A 13809-nucleotide genomic window follows, 5' to 3' on the forward strand; every position below is an offset into this window, starting at 1 on the left:
TACTATACAGCACAGGGAACTCTACTCAATACTCTTTAATGACCTGTATGGGGAAAGAATTTGAAAAAGAATGAATATGTGTATATGTGTAACTGAATCACTTTGCTGTACACCTGAAACTAAAACAACTTTGTAAATCAAGTATACCCCATTAAAACAAACAAACAAACAAACAAAAACCTGTAAAGTGAAAGAAGACAGCATTAGATAATAAGCTTGTTTGTGACTGAATCCCACGGGCCTAGCCCAGTGCCTGCCATCCAGTGAGCATTCAATGATTACCTAGTGAGCAAAAGATGAAGAGAATCCGTAGAGGGCCTCGCTTAGAGGAAGGGGTGAACAGTGTACGCTTAGCTCTTCCAGGAGGCCCGGCCACGGCACCTGGAATAGCCTCCAGTCCCTGAAGCAGCTCAGTTACTTTATCTGTAAATTGGAATAAATGAGGTCTGACCAAACAGGCCTAACAACCAGTCCCTCCAGGTTGGAGGATTAATTCAGGCTGAGCTGGTGCACCAATCTTGGCCACCTTCTGATGCTCATTACTTACCAGCTCACAGAAAGAAGAGCTTAATACCTATTTGAAGAAGGGTGTATTTCGCCTATAAATAAGTTATTCTAATTCAAGTACAGTAAAGCCTTTATATAGGATGAGATGAAAAGAAATATGACATGAACCTCCCCCCCAACCCACGAAAAGAGAAGAGGCAGAAAGAAAACTCTCCAATCCACCAGAATGGCCAAACTGAAAAAGGCCAAGAGCGCCAAGTGTTGGCAATAATGTGGGCAAATGGGAATTCTCATGCACTGCTGGTGGAAGTGTGAAATGGTACAGCTTCTTTCAGCATCTAAAGCTGAACTTAAGCATAAACACACAGAACATTAATAGCACTTTCCACAATAGTCCCAAACTGGAAGCAATGCAAATACCCATCAAAAGTAGAATTTTTTTTTTTTTTTTTGCGGTACGCGGGCCTCCCACTGGTGTGTCCTCTCCCGCTGTGGAGCACAGGCCCAGCGGCCATGGCTCACGGGCCCAGCCGCTCCGCCGCATGTGGGATCCTCCCAGTCCGGGGCACGAACCCGTGTCCCCTGCATCGGCAGGCGGACTCTCAACCACTGCGCCACCAGGGCAGCCCAAAAGTAGAATTTTTAATTGAAAAAAAGGGAGGAGGTAATAGTCACACAGTGCAATCCTACTCTGCCCCTAAAAGTGAATAAGCTACAACTAGAGGCAATATCAGAACTGAATCTCACAAACATGATGTTACGTGAAAGAAGCCTGCTCCAAAGGAGTGCATTCCATCTGTGATGATGGAGACATTACCATCCACCTTACAGGGTGGCAATGGAATTTCAGGTGGCTCACAGGAAGTACTAGCATAGTTCCTTCCTTCCTTCCAGCCCCCCTCCAGGTATAGACTACTCTCTTGATGACTCTCCTGAAATCAAGTAAAAACGTCCGGTTAACACAGTCCAGTACTTGGTGGAAGAATCAGAAGTGAAAGGCCCACCAAAGATTGGTGAGGGTTCCCAGGTTCTAAAACAACCTCTGAAAATTGCTAACTCTTAAAGACAGTATTTTATTTATGAAATTGGAAGGTCCAGGAGTTAAAAAGAGGTGGTCTCCAGGCCCACTGCATTCTCCAAAGACTATCATTATGATTGTTTTGACATAACTTGTACATAAAGAACACAATTAAAGTTTCCAGTTTTACATTCAAGTATCCTTCTGTCACCCTCGTAGAAAGATCCAGAACATCAGTGACCACAGACTTGATGTTCTGTCTACACAAGCTATGGCTCTGACAGCACAACTGCTTCAGTCACGGGGATTTTGAAATAACAGTGACATCTATGATGGGATAATCTCCAGATTTACTGAGATGAAATATATTTTTTCTTAACATACTTGAAGTGGATTGCACTTTGGTCATGTGGCTTTCTTCTGCTTAAAGTGTCAAACAAAATATGCACACCACTGGCATTTTTCTGAGTGCTTTAAAACAAATACTTCAGCCCTTAGGTCACCGAGAGAGTGGAAGTGACATCCACATCTGTTTATTTGTCCTACTGCTGGGGGAGGGGGATGGTAAGAGAGGAGTCCTTAACAATTTGGGATTTACAAACACACAAAGAAAGGTGATTTTCAAAGTAATGATTTATCATGTGAGTCTTCCAAAGGACTGACAGCAACAACAAAAATGCAATATCGAAGTCATTCTGCCTTTGCTGGTGGATCACACTTAATGCTTACAGTTCCAGGTGACCAAGAGTCAGATGGCATGCTCAAATTTTCAAAACTCTTTTCCCTGTACAAAATCTCCAGCGATAAAGTGTTATTAGTAGGAAGGCACTAAATCTGAAGTCGACTAGGAAAGCTCGAGCTCAGGAAGCCTGGTATCTGGAGATACCACTTGAGTAATAACTAAATCCTGCTTGGTCAGCTGTCTCAGTAGGACACCTTCCCCTATAGAAAAATAAAGCAGTATAAGTCAAATTCTGACTGTTTTACTACTGACATTACTAGGAGAAATGAGTTTATTGAAATCCTTCCTCTTCTGTCCCCCACCCTCCCGGACAGGATTATGTTAAAGGCAATCATTCCTCAGCTGGTGTCTTGTTATGGTTTTAGTGGAAAACCCTGTCGAATGGCACCTATAAGAGAAATGGTAAGTTTACCATGGAAAAGAGATTTGTACCTGCTTAGTTCAAATTCTACCGGCTGTAGGAAAACTTACTGTTTAAAGAGAAACTTGAAGAGAGAGAAAACACAAGAAGTATTTGTGTCAGTTCTTACGGCAAACTAATTTTGATATGTAAACGAAGAAACTCACTGCTGTTGAAATATACTGAACTGAAATGCTTAGGGAGCTGTACTTCATTTATCCATAGATAATAGGCAGTGATAAAGAGTACATTATCTTTGCTCTTTAATGAAACTGGCTTCACAGACTTGAGCAGGCTACTGAGATCCTGTATTATCCAGGGTTAATGTAAAGCTCCACTCCTCTCGAAAGCTAAATAGCAGCTTGGCAAAGAATCCAGGAGGCCCTCTGTTTCCCCTTCTTGGGCACCAGCTTGCAACGCTGATGTTCTAAATGCCCGGAACCAGGGTCAGGGCCAGCGGGGGAAGAAGCAAAATGGAAATCATAAAGTGATATTCATCTGAAAACTACATGACAATGGTATTCCAAGATCCAGAGGCACTTATAAATCACACTTAAGGATGCCTGTTTTCTTTGAGCTACGTACTGTGGGCCTCCTTAATTTGAAAAAACTGTCTGTAGCCACAGAAAGAGATTGGGGTTAGAGAGAGGACTGCTTTGTAGTGGAAGCACCTTTCCACCAGGAGTCTTCAGGTATGTCTACTTCTAGAAATAATTTATATTTATGCATTGCTTAATGTCATGAGACATCCAGTACCAGCAGGAGGCCATCGTCTCCCATGGCCCCCAAGCAGCCCCAAAAGTCTCCCATCCCTGTGCCTCCCGCATTCCGTACTTTATAAAGAGCTGCTGCACTTCCGGCTACCTTTCTACAGACAACCCTGCAATGAAGCCCCAGATGATGACTTGTTACCACATGTACTTCCTTCTGTTCTTCACCAAAGAACATTAAGTATCCAAGAAAGAAAGGAGGCAGGGGTCAGTAATATTTGTGAGAGAAAGAAAGGGTGGTCCATGTTTTAAGGACAGAGTTCTGCTACTATTTCATTTAACATTCTGCCTAAAATAAATTGTTCCAAATGGTTTTATTAGAAATTCAGAGATTTCATGAATAGAAAGGGAAAAGCAACAACAAAAAAATCAAGTATGAGTTGAACAAATTCCATCCTGGCTTAGCCAGGCAATCGATTAGTTTTAAGTAGTACTGTGCTCCAATGAGTAATACTTTTGAAGGGAGTGGTCGTTTATTTGGGTTGTTACATTTCATAGTCCCAAGACACTAAGAGCAAATATCCAACATGGAGTTTTTACTGTAAAACTATCCAGCTTCTCTTGTTTTCCAGGGGATTCCTGGCCAACATGACTTGAGCTTCCCCAAGACTGCCAAGGGGAAGCTGTGGTCCAGTGCATCATGGTGGGAAGCCCTCTCCCACAGCGACTAGGAGACCAATTCATGGGGAGCCTGGGAAACTGCCTTGGGTCAGCCTGCTGAGCCCCTGGACAGCCGGGCAGGTAAGCACCTTTCACAGTGGGCTCTGCCCACCACTTCATGGCTCCCCTCCAGCGAAGCCTTCTCCCAAACCACAGGGCAGCCTCAGCAAGACATACTGTGTCCCACAACACTTCTCTCCCAGAGGTGACGGCTTCCTTAGTATCCTCACGCACAAGCATGAAAAATTTCCAACACCCAGAAAAGAGGAAAAACAGTGCCATGAACACCCAAAAGCCCGCCATCTATACTCAGTAATGGTTAATATTGTATCATATTTCATATACCCACTTGCTATACCATTTCAGAGTAGACATCATGACGTTTTACTCTTAAATATGCAAGCACAGACTCCCAGACAATGACATTCTCCTATATCACAAAATACTATGATCATAACTGACATGACATTATTGCTCAAATAGACAGTCCATGTTCAAATTCTCAAAATGCCCCCAAAACGTATATCACTGACTTTCCTCCTGAACTAGAATCCAACCAAAGGTCATGCATTGCATCTGGTTATGTCTCTTACACATAGAATAATAAAATAACCTCTTCCTTTTTTCCATAACTCTGACCTTTTAAAGAGATCAGGCTAGTTTTTCTGGAGAATGACCCCCATTCAGGATTTGAACTTTAAAGAAAAAATCTCAGTTGCCTAAATACAAATTTTCAAACTGCATGCTATTTTATTTATTTATTTATTTATTTTGCGGTATGGGGGCCTCTCACCACCGCGGCCCCTCCCGTTGCGGAGCACAGGCTCTGGACGCACAGGCCCAGCGGCCATGGCCCACGGGCCCAGCCGCTCCAAGGCATGTGGGATCTTCCCGGACCGGGGCACGAACCTGTGTCCCCTGCATTGGCAGGTGGACTCTCAACCACTGCGCCACCAGGGAAGCCCCTGCATGCTATTTTAGAATGCCAGTCATTTATTAATTTTGATGGGTTCTTTAGCTGCTGCAGGAAATTGCAGGTTCAGACTAAAGCTATAATTACAATTCCAAGTCTGAACCACACACGACTTGAAGATTCAGTCCTAAAGTTGATTTTGAAGAAACCAAATATTAAATTTATAGATACTTCAATTTTCAGCAAAGGTAAGCTTACCTAAGCAGGTGTGATAGTGGTCTCATATTGGTCTACATTTGTTTTAAGAAAGGGGACTTGGTGGCAATCAGATGACTATGGGCTGAACTAGAAGCAGCTCCATACTGTGCACCAGTTCAGACTTGTGACTCTTTCCAGTCTGAGGTCATGAGTCAGTGCTCATTCACTAGCTGAAGACTTGGGTGAGATTTAATAAGATGGTAGGAAGGAAGGGTCTCATACCTATCAAGTATTAACAATGTCTTGGTGCTAGACTAGGCCAGGGACACATAATATATTTAAAAGATGGGTAACATGTGTGTTTTAAAGCTATTTAGTTCAGGAGAAATGAAGTTATAACTCATGACTTCTGAAACTGTGCCTATTCGGAAAGTCATACCAGTCCTTATCAGACAGTCAAGGGTAGAGAAATCATAAGCTTGATGCCATCTCTTGAAACATAAAGGAAAAACTAAGTATGAGACACCGTCTTTGAAAAGCCTTTATGGAGCCCTTTGAAACATTTTGTAGGTCTAAGTGCGACCTTCACCATTGCTGATGTTGGTGGGGTTGTAGAAAGAAACTGTTCTGTGGGAACCAAAAAACAAGTGTCCTGTCCTAAGTTTAAGAAGACACACACAGGATCCTAGTCTAAGACCACAACTGGGAAACAATTTGGGTGGGTAAGTGGAATATTTGATCCTGGGCTAAAAGTTTCACTTATTACCCAAGACATTTAGAGACTCCAAAAAAGTTCCCTTGAGATAACATTTCATGTCTTTAAATAAGGACAGAACTGGACTCTGAGTCACAATAAAGCTATGTCTATTTGATGCCAAAACAAATGGGCAAACTGGTTAGTTCCATTAAAAAAAAAAAAAAACTGTGAACAAAATAATTACTTGAGGCCAAATTTACTTGGAAAAAAACAAATTTTCTACCTGTAACCTCACTGACTTTATATGTAATACCACGGGCCACATGTGCTATTAATTTTATTATCTACAGGATCTATCAGAGATTGTTAACACTGAATGAGAAAGCTTCTCAGGGCAGACAAAAATTAGAATAAAACATACTGAGAAACTATCACTTTAGATTTCGTTCGCATACCACTTTCCCACTATTTTGTTTATAAAAATATGCCCTTAACGTTAAATATGAAAACCGTGATTAGATAACATTCAGGCACAGATGAAATGATATTCAAAACGATGGTCCCCATGGTACTCATGGGAATGATGTGATACTGAGTACTTATAAAACTCAAAGTTACCTATAAAATCCTTCACTCACATTTATATAACTATGCATAAAAAGCAACACAGGGTTTTTTTTTTTTTTTTTTTTTTTATAAATTTATTTATTTTTGGCTGCATTGGGTCTTCGTTGCCGCGCGCGGGCTTTCTCTAGTTGTGGCGAGCGGGGGCTACTCTTCGTTGAGGTGCACAGGCTTCTCATTGCGGTGGCTTCTCTTGTTGCGGAGCACGGGCTTTAGGCCCGTGGGCTCAGTAGTTGTGGCTCCTGGGCTCTAGAGCGCAGGCTCAGTAGTTGTGGCACACGGGCTTAGTTGCTCCGCGGCATGTGGGATCTTCCTGGACCAGGGCTCGAACCCATGTCCCCTGCATTGGCAGGCGGATTCTTAACCACTGTGCCACCAGGGAAGCCCAACACAGGGTTTTAAGAAACCTTCTAAATGAGGTAGCTAGTTGTTTGAACTGCTGGTTGTTGAAGCAGGTCCCTCTGCAATAGCTGTCAAACTTCCTGTGCCCAAGATGAGGATGCCAGATGAAGCAGGACCTCTGTGGGCTCCTTGTCTTGCACAGGGCCCACTGCAGCTTTGACGACCATGTACACTGAGAAAAAGAGTTCTTGAACCATGGGATTTATTCCAACAGGGTCACAGACTCACAGGACAAGAAAGATCTTTGAGAAGTCACCTACTCTACTTCCCGTTTATTAGGACCATATTTATTTATTTAACATCTTTATTGGAGTATAATTGCTTTACAATGTTGTGTTAGTTTCTGCTGTATAACAAAGTGAATCAGCTATATGTATACATATATCCCCATATCCCCTCCTTCTTGCGTCTCCCTCCCAGCCTTCCTATCCCATCCCTCTAGGTGGTCACAAAGCACAGAGCTGATCTCCCTGTGCTATGCAGCTGCCTCCCACTAGCTATCTATTTTACATTTGGTAGTGTATATATGTCCATGCCTCTCTCACTTCGTCCCAGCTTACCCTTCTCCCTCCCCGTGTCCTGAAGTCCATTCTCTACATCTGTGTCTTTATTTCTGTCCTGCCCCTAGGTTCATTGGAACCCTTTTTTTTTTTTTTTTTTTAGATTCCATGTATATGTGTTAGCATATGGTGTTTGTTTTTCTCTTTCTGACTTACTTCACTCTGTATGACTGACTCTAGGTCCATCCACCTTGCTACAAATAACTCAATTTCGTTTAAACCATATTTAAAAAACAATACTGAAAGGCTGAATGAAAAATGCCATGCCTATACGTGTACAACTCAGTTCTTCCTTTACCACTTGAATTGAGATTGCACACTTAAATGCTTAAGGGGCAAGACAGGTAACAGGAAAGGGCTGGGTTCTGACAGAGGTGAACTGGAGAAAGCACACACCTGGTTTAAAGGGGGCAGCTGCTACTGAACTCCAGCCGTCAGCTGCTGCTGGAAACTTGGGTGCAGGGCACCAGATTTTAAGCCTTGCCAGAAAACCTGGAAATCTAAATTTTTATGTGAGATGTCCCAAATTTTAAATTAGCAATGAATTCAAAATTTTAAACTATGCCGTGCAGTCCAAAATAATGTTTCTGAGGGCCACTTCAGCTTCGCACTGCCAGTTCGCAATCTCTAATCCGAACTGCTCACACTTCAGTTGAAGTTCATTTTGTGTCCTGTCTTTGGCAGAGCTGAAGGAAAGCTGGCCACTACCACGTGCTTGGAGATAGGTATTCAGTTGCAATACAGTCATTTATTCTAAGCTAAATAAACCCTGGTCCTTAATCTCACTACACAGGATGTATTTATCTACGTTTAAATCATCTTTCTGATGCTTCTGAGTCCTGATGGTAAAGATATACAGTTAAGGGTTTGACTCAAGGTGGGGGAAAAACTGAAAGATTATACTATTTTAGAAAACGCTAATTGTATGAATGTGTGAGATCAGTATTTCAAAAAATCACAAAGTATATATTAATTTAAAAAAAAAAAAAAGGACTTGAAAAGATTTGAGTAACATACCATGTTCTTGGTTGGAAGGGCTAACCGGTACAAACATGTGAATTGTTTCCGTATTTATTTACTTAACAAACATACTGAGTGCCTATTATGCACCAGACAATTCCAACCAAACTCACAATGAAAATGTTATTTTTGTGTGTGAAGGGAAGAGGCAGTTTGGAAGTTGCCAAAAAGAATTCTAAAAAATAATCTAAAAGAAGACTAAACTAGTAAAAATAGGGGAACAAACTGAAAATGAAAATTTTTTTTCAAATTAAAGGTAATGTATACTTTATTAAAAAAAAAAACTAAACAGAAACAAAAAGGAGGCATAAAGAGAAGGTTAAATCATCAACAATCCAACCACCCAGAGATGGTCACTTTGTCACCTTGACTTTTTTTTTTTTTTTTTTCGCGGTACGTGTGCCTCTCACTGTTGTGGCCTCTCCCGTTGCGGAGCACAGGCTCCGGACGCGCAGGCTCAGCGGCCATGGCTCACGGGCCTAGCCACTCCGCGGCATGTGGGATCTTCCCGGACCGGGGCACAAACCCGTGTCCCCTGCATCGGCAGGCAGACTCTTAACCACTGCGCCACCAGGGAAGCTCCTGTCACCTTGACTTTGATACCCTCCAGATTTTTTTCAAGGTATATAATCACACATATATTCTTCTCTCTTTTTACAAAGATGGAGACATGATTTTTTAATGCTGCTTTATAATCTGATTTTTAAAAAAATCTCAGTGTTGTGTGCATTGACTTTGTGTATGGTATCTGTGAGGAATCCACTTTCATTCTTACCCCAATGCATAACCAATAGAATAGTCAACAGAAAGTCCCCACTGATCTGAAATGCCAGCTCTGTCATACATAGACCTGTCTGAGCTATTTTACTCCATTGACTTACCAGTCAATGCACACTCTATTAATTACCTGAGCTTTATTTATAATAAATCTTAATATCCAGGAGTGCACGTTCCTCTCCTGATCCCCAACACTGTTTCTAGTCTTCATCAGGATTACCTGGAGTTATTCTTGGCCCTCCATGCTGTTCATAGAACTTTTAGTATTATTCGCTTGTCAAGCTGCATAAAAAAAACCCTGTTGGGAGTCTGATTAGAAAGGCCTTGAATCTATAGATCAAGGTGAAGAAAACTAACATCTTGATGATAATGAGACTTCCTATGCATTTAACATGGTAAATCTCCCAATTATTTTTAAGGACTTTCAAAATGTCTTTCAATAAAGTGTAACATTTTTCTATATAAATTTACTGCATACTTTGCTAGGTTTATTACGAGGTACTTCCTATTTTTTTTATGTTGCCATTGTACATGTTAGCTCCTAAAAATTATATTTTCCAACTGTCTGCTATTGTAATTGATTACTGTGTATGGACCTACAGCTGAAAAACCTATGAAATTCTCTTATTAATTCTAATAATTAGTCTGCATATATCCTTTAGACTTTTCTATGTATTCATTTACCCCCAAAATGACCCTTTTGTTCTTTATTTCCAATATTTCATCTATATTATCTTCCCTGTCTTATTGCTTGGGCTGGAACCTCCAGTAATTATTGAATATTGTAGTAAGCATCTTTGTGGTGCTCTCAGTTATGAAAGGAATGCTTTTAATGTTTCACCACTGAGAACAATATTTGCTGTGGACTTTTTATAGACACAATCCTAATCTTTCCAAGAGTTTTTATCATGAATGACTGCTGCTTTTCCTGCATCTAGTTATCATATGCATTGTTCTCCTCTAACATATTAATGTTGTACATACTACTAACAGGCTTTCTAATGATGAACCAACTTGGCATGATGTCATGATTTTTCTCTACATTGCCAAATTTGGTTTGCTGACATTTAGTTTAGGATTTCTGCTTTTATATTTGAATGAAATTGACTTGTAATTTTCCTCTCTTTTATTGTCCTTATCTGGTTTTAGTGTCAAATCATACTAACCTCATAAAATGAGCTGGAAATGTTAACTCTTATTCGATTATATAAAACTGGAATTACCTATTTCTTAAATTTTGAGGGAACTCCTTGGTAAAATATCCGGACCTGGTACTTTCTGAAGTAGTGGTCTAAATTGTTTAATTGAATCTATTCAGGTTTTCTCTTTATTCTTAGCTCAACTTTGCAGTTTATCTTTTTCTATGATTTTTTTTCCTTTCATCTAAGTTTTCAAATTTATTAGCATGAAGTTGTTCTTAATAGTCTTTAATTAGTCTTTTAATTTCCACTGACATCTAATTACATCTTTTTTTCATTACTAGTATTTCTACTTCTAGTAATTCTCTTCGCCTTTTTCGTACTTGATTTTGACCACTTTTATTCTTGAAAATTTATTTAAAAATACTTAATTTGAGCTATTTAAAAAATCCTTTCTACTATACATTTCCTGTATAATTTCTTTATATTCTTTTATTTCTCTCCTCTATTTTCCTTGAGTTTATTAATTTGTTCTTTAACTAACTTCTTAAGCTAGATGCTTAACTTATTCATTTTCAGGCTTTCTCCTTTTCTAATATAAGCTACAAATTGCTCTATGTAGGTGTGCCCTACAACTTCTGGAAAGTAGTCTTTTAATTATCACACTTTAAATATTTTCTGATTTCAATTCAGATTTCCTTTCTGTCCCACATATTACGTACAACTATGCTTTTTAATTTCCAAAAGTATCTCTTTGTTACTAATTTCTAAATTAGAGAATGTGATTTATCTTTTTTTTTAATTTTTATTTATTTATTTTTGGCTGCATTGAGTCTGTGGGCTATCCCTAGTTGTGGCGAGCGGGGGCTACTCTTTGTTGCGGTGCACGGGCTTCTCATTGTGGTGGCTTCTCTTGTAGAGCACAGGCTCTAGGTGCGTGCGTTTCAGTAGTTGTGGCATGCGGGCTCTAGAGCACAGGCTCAGTAGTTGTGGCACACAGGCTTAGTTGCTCTGTGGCATGTGGGATTTTCCCAGACCAGGGCACGAGCCCGTGTCCCCTGCATTGGCAGGCAGATTCTTAAGTCACTGTGCCAGCAGGGAAGTCCCCAGAATGTGATTTATCTTGCATGATCATATTCTGTGAAATTTTTTGAGGCTTGCTTAACAATCTAATATGATCTAGTTTCATAAATGTTCTCTGTATGTTTTGATAAATATGAGTATTCTTTGGCTACAAAATATGTCCACTGGTTCAAGCTTGTTATTTGTTTTGGTCAAATCTTTCATATCCTTCTTATCTTTTCATCCTTTTGATCAATTTATTAATGAGAATGGTGGGTTAAGATCTCTCTTTATGATGGTGGATTTATCAATTTCTTTTCAGTTCTGTCCATTTTGCATGATATTTTTGGGAACTGTATTATGTACACAGAGGTTTAGAATTTTTATATGTTCAACATAAACTGAACCTTTACTCAATAGTCAGTGGTCTTCTTTAACTTTAGTAATGTTCTCTGCCTTAAACATTTTTGATTTGATACTAATATACCTGCTCCAGCTTGCTTTTCAGTGGTATTTGTCTAGTATACCCTTTTCCTTCTTCTTACTTTTGACTTTTCTGAAGTCTTATGTTTTAGAAATATCTCTTATAAATAGCACATGAATAAAATCTTTAACAATCTAGTCTTTAAAATATTTGACCACAATTATCAATAGATATGGATTAATAGCTATAGTTTTTTTATTTGCTTCACTTTTTCTCTGTTTGCTTTTAAAGCTCTTTCATTGCCATCTTGGATTGATTTATTTGTTTTTCCTCCCTTCTTTCCATTTCCCTTCTTCCTTCTTGCAGTGTCACACTATAATTTTTCAAATGAACATTTAATCTAACAAGTCTAAAGCTAGTCTACCTTTTTACCCCCCTCCAAAAAGTCAAGACCTACTAATCACCTATGCCCCTCTTCCACTACGTATCTGCCAATGCTTTCCAGGATTTTAGCTTTATCTTGATTTTATAAACCCTATAAATTATTCACTTCTGTTGCTTCGCTGCACCCACATAGTTATCATTTTCTTTGTTCACATCTGACTGCTCCTCTGGCCTCTTTCCTGGGATCATGCCCTGCTTCCTAAAGAAGAGCCTTTGGAAGTCCTTATAATGACATTTTGTGAATAGCAAGCTTTTTCAGTTGTCTCTATGTTTGAAATGCCTTTATTTCACCTTCAGTCTTGAAAAACAACTTCACAGAATAAAGAATCCTAGGTCAACTATTATTTTTTTCTCAGAACTCTGAAAAAAATTATTCCAGTACCTTGGATTATATTTTTGCTGTTAATTAATTGATTGATTTAAAAAATATGATCTGTCTTTTCCTTCTGGCAGCTTTTAAGACCTCTTTTAAGTCTTTGGCATTTGGGAATTTACTGCAATATATCTAAGAGATTTTGAAAAATTTATCCTGCTGGGATCTGCTGAGATTTCTTAAATCAGAGAATACATCCTTCACTCCTTTTAGAAATTTGTCAGTCTTTTTCACTTTAATTCCCACCTCCAATGCCTTTTTCACTGTTCTCCTGGAACTTTGATTTTTCTTATGATGAATCCATTTTCTCTTTTCCTAATTTGCCGGGATCCTGCTGAAACTCTGACAGATGTGATACTGCCACATTCCATTCCAGAAAAAAAAAATTCTAATTCACATTCCCACCAAGAGTATAACATCATGTCCATTTCCCCATATTCATACCAACATTGAGCAATCAGCCTTTACCTGCCTAATAGGTTAATGCTCATGGCTCATGGCTTTTTAATTTCCAGTTCTTTAACTGCAAGTAAGGACAAACTTTATTTCAGATACATTTGTATTTCTACATGTCCTTTGTTCATTTCTATTAGGGTGCAGAGCTTTTTTTAGTTTATTTTTTTCACTGATTTGTAAGCATAATTTTACAATAATTACATTAACCTTTTATCTGAAAATGTTCCCATATTATCATTTATATTTTAACTTTGTTTATAGTATTTTTTATTTTGCCAAAGTATTTCCCACTTTTATTTAGTAAAACACATATATTGTTTTGAAATTCTGACATAAAGCTTTTGCCCATGCCAAAAGACAACAAAATCACTTACATTATCATTTTCTTATAATATTTTTATCTTATGTTTAAGTCAAAAATTACAAACTAGGGCTTCCCTGGTGGTGCAGTGGTTGAGAGTCCACCTGCCGATGCAGGGGTCGCGGGTTCGTGCCCCAGTCCAGGAAGATCCCACATGCCGCGGAGCGGCTGGGCCCATGAGCCATGGCCGCTTAGCCTGCGCGTCCAGAGCCTGTGCTCTGCAACAGGAGAGGCCACAACAGTGAGAGGCCCGCGTACAGCA

The 13809-nt window shown here is 39.5% G+C and overlaps 1 protein-coding gene across 1 annotated transcript in view; it reads right to left on the reverse strand.

The window, feature by feature from the left end:
- Nucleotides 1–13809, reverse strand: part of SLX4IP (SLX4 interacting protein) — a 186654-nt gene that overhangs the window by 27509 nt on the left and 145336 nt on the right.

This window comes from Neophocaena asiaeorientalis, unplaced genomic scaffold, assembly GCF_003031525.2.
Source record: "Neophocaena asiaeorientalis asiaeorientalis breed wild unplaced genomic scaffold, Neophocaena_asiaeorientalis_V1.1 scaffold64, whole genome shotgun sequence".
NCBI classification, from domain to species: Eukaryota; Metazoa; Chordata; class Mammalia; order Artiodactyla; family Phocoenidae; genus Neophocaena; species Neophocaena asiaeorientalis.